Source organism: Eptesicus fuscus, chromosome 3 (genome assembly GCF_027574615.1).
Source record: "Eptesicus fuscus isolate TK198812 chromosome 3, DD_ASM_mEF_20220401, whole genome shotgun sequence".
Classification (NCBI taxonomy): Eukaryota; Metazoa; Chordata; class Mammalia; order Chiroptera; family Vespertilionidae; genus Eptesicus; species Eptesicus fuscus.
In genome coordinates this window covers 112416448-112423122 of record NC_072475.1, presented here as the reverse complement: position 1 = coordinate 112423122, position 6675 = coordinate 112416448, and the positions used below count along the sequence as shown (strand labels likewise).

At 46.0% G+C, this 6675-nt stretch overlaps 1 pseudogene; it reads right to left on the bottom strand.

Moving 5' to 3' along the window:
- Positions 1 to 2992: 2992 nt before the first annotated feature.
- On the bottom strand, positions 2993 to 5323 carry LOC103304190 (zinc finger BED domain-containing protein 5-like; annotated as a pseudogene).
- Between the last annotated feature and the right edge of the window lie 1352 nt (positions 5324 to 6675).

Below are 6675 nucleotides of genomic sequence, written 5' to 3'. Positions count from 1 at the left end.
AGCCAAAAAGCTGTTAATATTAATCATGTATATAGCCCTAGCTGGTATGGCTCAGTGAATAGAGTGTTGGCCTGTGGATCAAAGGGTCCCGGGTTTGATTCCAGTCAAGGGCACATACCTTGGTTGCAGGCTCCTCCCTGGCCCAGGCCCTGGTTGGTTCTTCTGCAGGAGGCAACCAATCAATGTGTTTCTCTCTGTCTTTTCATCTCTCTTCCATTCTCCCTAAAAAATCAATGAAAAATTATGCTTGGGTGAGGATTAACAAAACAAACAAATGAACTAAAAATTAAATTAAAATTTATAAAACTCATATATATAGGCTTCCAGTCATCATTTTAGTGCTTGAAACTGATGCCATAATAATTAACCAAACTACTGATTAATTAACTGGAAAGGAGTAAAGGGAAATATAGACGCATGCCCAATAAAGTCTGGGTGGAGTATGGGAAGGTGCTTGTCTGTCAGTCATACCTGGGAATAAGGCATTGACCAGAGTAGGCATATAGGCCTGGCCATTGCAAGCACGGGAAAGTTTGATATTTAAGTTTCTAAAGAAAGGAGTTCCCTCTGTTGCTCTCTCTTCCTTGCCTGTGCTCCTGGTTCTCTTGTTGCAGGGGGTCACCCTCCCCTCCAGTTGCCCACATATTAATCAAATTAACATGAGGCAGAGTAACAGGAGAAAATGACTGGATTTACTACATCTATCTATACTAATAAAAGGGTAATATGCTAATTAGATCAGGAGACCTTCTGGAGACCTTACAGATGTCCTTCTGGACAAAGCCAGGGGCTTAGCTGGCCTGCAAACTGCTGCCAAACGGCCCTCAGCCCCTTGCCCAGGCAAGCCAGGCCCCCCAGCGGGCACCCTCACCCCAATGGGGACATGGCCAGCCTGCAAATGGTCCTCAGCCCCTCGCCCAGGCAGGCCACGCCCCCCAACTGGTGATGGGGTGTGGCCAGCCTGCAAACGGCCATCAGTCCCTCACCCAGGCTGGCCACGACCCCCAGTGGGGACCCCCACCCTGAAGGGGACATGGCCAGCCTGCAAACAGCCCTCAGCCCCTTGCTCAGGAGGGATCCTCACCCCGATGGGGGTGTGGCCAGCCTTCAAATGGCCATCATCCCCTTGCCCAGGCCCACCCTGTCCCCAGCGGGGACCCTCACCTTGATGGGGGCATGGCCAGCCTCCAAATAGCCATCACCCCCTAGCCCAGGCCAGCCACGCCCACCAGTGGGGACCCCCACCCCGATGGATGTGTGGCCAGCCTGCAAACAGCCCTCAGCCCCTCACCCAAGCTGGCCATGCCCCCCAGCGGGGACCCCCACCCCAAAGGGTGTGTGGCCAGCTGGAAAACAGCCCTCAGCCCTCAACCAGGCTGGCCACGCCACCCAGCAGAGACCCCCAACCCAATGAGGGCATGGATGGCCTGCACAAACCACCCCAGGCTCCTTACCCAGGCCAGCCCCACCCTCCAAGGGGACCCCACCCTGATCCAGGACCCCTTTCAGGGCATACCAGCCAGCTCCCCCATCCCGTGCACCAGGCCTCTATTTATACTAATAAAAGGGTAATATGCTAATTAGACCAGGAGACCTTCTGGGAGATCTTCCGAATGTCCTCCCGGACTAAGCCATTTTGGCGGGGCCAAGGCAGAGGCAGTTAGGGGCAATCAGGACAGGCGGGGAGGGCAGTTGGGGGTGATCAGACTGGCAGGGGGCCGTTGGGGCCGAGCAGGGTGGCAGGGGAGCAGTTGGGGGTGAGCAGGCTGGCAGTGAGGGACAGTTGGGGGCAATCAGGCTGGTGGGGGGGGGCAGTTGGGGGCAAGCAGGCCAGCAGGGGGAGCAGTTGGGGGCAATCAGGCTGGCAGGGGGGTGGGCAGTTGGGCACCATCAGGCCAGTAGGTGGGTCAGTTTGGGATGAGAAGGCCAGTGTGGGGGGGACACTTGGGGGTGAGCAGGCCGGCATGCTGGTTAGGGATGATCAGGCAGGCAGGCAGGTGGGCAGTTAGAAGCCAGCGGTCCCGCATTGCGAGAGGGATGTCAGCCCCTCCCGCCTGCCAGCCTGCTCCTGATTGGACTCTCCCATACTGATCAAGAGCAAGCCAGCTGGCCAAATGCCCTCTCCTTCCCCCCCCACCAACCCCACCAAACTCCTGCAGCCCCTCCCCCAGCCAGTTATGACCCCTATGGTCCCCCATCCACCCTGATCAGCGTGCAACTCCTCCCCTCAGTCAGCCCTGCCCTGATTGTTTCCCCTACCCCAATAGGGGGCAGGGCCAGCCGGCAAATCTCCTACAGCTTCTCCCCCCCACCCAGCCTCACCCCAGATTGGCCCTCCCCATCCCAATCAGAGGCAGGGCCAGCCAGCCAACCACCCATGGCCCCTCCCCCAGGCTGCTGGCCCCTGATTGGCACCCCCACCCCATTTGGGGGTGAGACCAGCTGGCCCACCACCCACAACCCCTCTCAATGGCCAGCCCTGCCCTCAGTAGGCTCCCCAACCCCAATCAGGGGGCGGGCTCACCAGCCAATTGCCCGAAGCCCCTTCCCCCAGCCAGCCCGGCCCTGATCAGGCCCCAATCAATTGTGGTGGGCTAGCTGGCCAACCTCCTGCCATCTCCTCCTCCCAACAGGCCCAGCCCCAATCCACCCTGATTGGTGCGGGGCTGGCCAGAACCCACCCATGCACAAATTCATGACTGGACCTCTAGTATGTACATAAAAGGGTTCCATAAGAATATGAGGTTCCCAGATGCATTAGTCCAGTGGTTTTCAATGTTCCTAATGCCTTGACCCTTGAATACAGTTCCTCATGTTGTGGTGACCCCCAACCATAAAATTATTTTTGTTGCTACTTCATAACTGTAATTTTGCTACTGTTATGAATCGTAATGTAAATATCTGATATGCAGGATGTATTTTCATTGTTACAAATTGAACATAATTAAAGCATAGTGATTACACAAAAACAATATGTAATTACATATTGTGAAATATTTATTTCTAATTACAAATAAATGAAATTTTGTCTTGAAGCATGGTGTAGCATGGGTAACAGTCTTAATATAACAACAGTAAACTACATTGCCACATTTTGCGACAGTATGCGCAAAAAGCCAACGTCAGTGTGAAGGTTGAGATTGCTTCTTTCTCACCAGATCAGAAATTCTCAGGGCAGTCTTTGCAAGAGCACAACGAAGATCATCTTCCACAACAAGTCTACTTCTGTATTTAGACTTGATAACGAACAAGCTGGAAAACCCTGTTTCACAAAGATATGTTGTTGGAAATGGAAGAAGAAGGTGCAACACAGTCTCAGACAGAACAGGATATAACTGCAAACACTTGATCCAGAACTTTGTAACTGGCATTGTAGAGAAATCAGTTCTTGCTGCATCGCTGTTAGTAAGTTCAATGAACTCCTCTTGTGCTGTCTCAGGAACATCTTCAACTTTAACTGTGAATGGGCTTCTGGCAAGTGCAAATGGGGTGTTGGGTAGATTTGGAAAGTACAATGAAGTTTCGTCTGCAAGCATATGCAAGTGTTCTTTCACAGAAATTATCATCATAATCCTTTTGTCTGGTTCAATGTCATGTTCCTCAAAGAAAGCAGATAGGTAGGCAACATGTAAATTTTATTTTCATCCAATTTTTTTTGCCAAAGCTGAAGTTTCATTTGCAATGATCAGATCTTTTCAGACAAATCTAGGCATTTTGCATTTGGTCCTTGCAGTGATAAATTTAACTCATTCAAGATGGCAAAGATGTCAACCAAGTAAGCTATTTTCTGCAGTTCACTTTTATCGCTGAAAAGTGCTTAGAACTGCGGTCTTTCTTTCTGATTAAAAAACATTTTGAGTTCATCACGAAGCTCAAAAACACGTTTTAAAACTTTTCCTCTCGACAACCATCTCCCTTCAGTGTGAAATAGCAGAGCATTGTTCGGCGCATCCAAATCGTTGCACAGTTGCGAAAACAGTTGACTGTTTAAAGTGCTCGCCTTTACAAAATTGACAGAACTTATGACGTTTTTCATTACTTCTTGTAACTCTTGTGGCAGCGTCTTCATTGCTAATATTTGCCAATGAATCATACAGTGAGTTCCAATGATTTTTGGTGACTCATTCAGTACCAAACGTTGAAATCCAGATCGACATCCTAGCATACCTGGAGCACCATCTGTGCAAACACCGCAAACCTTTTCCCAAGAGATATTATGCTCTTTCAGAAATGAACCAACTGTGTCAAATACATCACATGCAGTAGTTGTCATTTCAAGAGGTTTGCATAAAAGAAACTCAACTTTAAAGTTGCCATCATTAATATACCTCACGTAAACCAGTAACTGTGAACAGTTTGCAACGTCTGTAGATTCATCAAGCTGGATACTAAATATTGGAAGTGGAGCAGATTTAATTTCCTGGATTACCTGATCAAGAATATCAGCAAACATGTCATCGATTCTTCTGCAGACAGTGCCGTTAGATAAGGAAATTGCACTCAATTTTGTAACAAATTCGTCTCCGATCATAACTCGAACAATGTCTTTGGCCACTGGTAACAGTAAATCCTCAGCTATGGTGTGAGGTTTCATAGCTCTGGCAATTCTGAGTGCCACCAAGTATGAAGCTTCAACGGATGCTACATTTTGTTTGTGGTACTTGCCACCAGTGTCAAGTCTGGCTTTCTTGAGTCCATCAGCTTTGCTTCTAAAATAGTTGGTATCCTTGCCGGCAAAGCTCAGATGCTTGCTATCAAAATGGCGTTTTAGTTTGTTTGGCTTCATAGATTAGGCTGATAGAACTTCACAACAAATAACACATTGCGGTTTCTCAATTCCTGCTGTAATTATTGAGGTAAAACCATACTGTAAAAAATCCTCACTATATTTTCTTTTCTTAACGTTCTTCTCTACACAATTCATTGTCATGGGATGGTTTGCTAATGAAAGTAATATATAACAATAGCTTTAATAATACAAAAGATGATACATGGCATAGTTCAGTCAATACAGTTCATTAAAGTTTCCTATGATTTACCATTCTCTGTGCTTTTTTTTTACATACCTGTTACTATCACAAGGGGGCAGTAGTCACATCAACCACAGCTGAATATAAAAAGACCGATCAGCATCCAGATTAAGTTCCCATGGTACAGATTTTTTTTTTTTGAAGTAGTTGATGATTTTACAGTACATGATTTTACGTTTACCCAGTAATTGTAATTCATGAAGTGTTGTTTTACCTCCAATACTGCTGTTTTCAACACAGTAGCTGCTTTCTACACAGTAGCTGCTCTCTACACATGTGTGACTGGTCTGCATAAGTACATTATGGTACCAACCCTGTCACATACACCTGTATTTGTACGGGGTGTATGTGATGGGGTTAGCACGATGATGTCATCACGCCGGGTACTCATATGTGGGCTTATCTGCATGTGGGCAGACCCTCCTGGAGATGGATGGAGGAGCAGTGTCTCGGTTCCTAAGACCATGGGAAATATGTGTTTTCTGATGGTCTTAGGCGACCCCTGTGAAAGGGTCGTTTGACCCCCAAAGGGGTCGCGACCCACAGGTTGAGAACCGCTAGTCTAATGGGAGATCCCTTATAGGTAACTTTCTGTCTCTCTCTTGCTGTCTTTAGGATTCTTACTTTGTCATTGGTGTTTGCCAATTTAATTATGATGTGTCTTGGTGTGGGTCTTTTGGGGTTTATCTTGTTTTGGACTCTGAGGTTTTTGGACTTGGTGAGATTTTTCTTCCCAATATCAGGGAAGTTTTCTGTCATAATTTCTTCAAATAAGTTTTCTATTCCTTGCTTAGTTTCCTCTCCTTCTGGCACCCCTATTATGTGGATGTTTTTTCATTTCATGTTTTCTGAAAACTCCATTAGGCTCTCTTCCTGTTTTTTAAGTTGGTTTTTTTTTTTCCAGTTGCTATTCTGTTTGGGTGTTTTTTCCTACTTTTTCTTCTAGCTCACTGATGAGGTCTTTAGCTTCTTCTTGTATACTTTTGATGCTTTCTATTGTGTTCTTTATTAGAGCTATGTCATTCTTCATTTCCTCTTGATTCTTACACATGTTGTTTAATTTGCCTTTATCCTTTTCAGCATCCTTATAACCATGACTCTGAATTCTTTTTATGACAAATTTTTTGCCTCCATTTCATTTACTTCTTTTTCCTGTGATTCCTCCTTTTTTTTTTTTTTTTTTTTGTCTCCCCATTTTCACTCCTCTCAGGGTGTCTGGTTATGTGTATCACTCTCTACCACATTGACCAAAAGGCACAAAATACAGCTCAACAAGACACAACAGAGAGGGAACAAAACACAAATGTATTAATTGCACCAATAACCCCAAGTAAAGGGACCACCATAGAAAAGAGAATTAGGGTAGAGAAAAGAGTGCAAAATGATATTGATAAAAGGAAAAAAGGTAAGAGAGAAAAGAAAAAGAGGAAAAAAAGGGGGGAAAAATATACATATGTAGGGAGAAAACTCCACAAAACCAACAACTAATCCAAAAAATGCAAAACACAAACAGCCAGAAAAAAGGAGGGGAGCTGAATCTGAAGAGGCAGTGCTTATTTCCAAAAGGTAAGGTAAAGGAATTGAATTAATGGGGGAATGGCCACGATTCAGTATAGAGGAGGTAGAAAGAGAATGAGTGTATAAG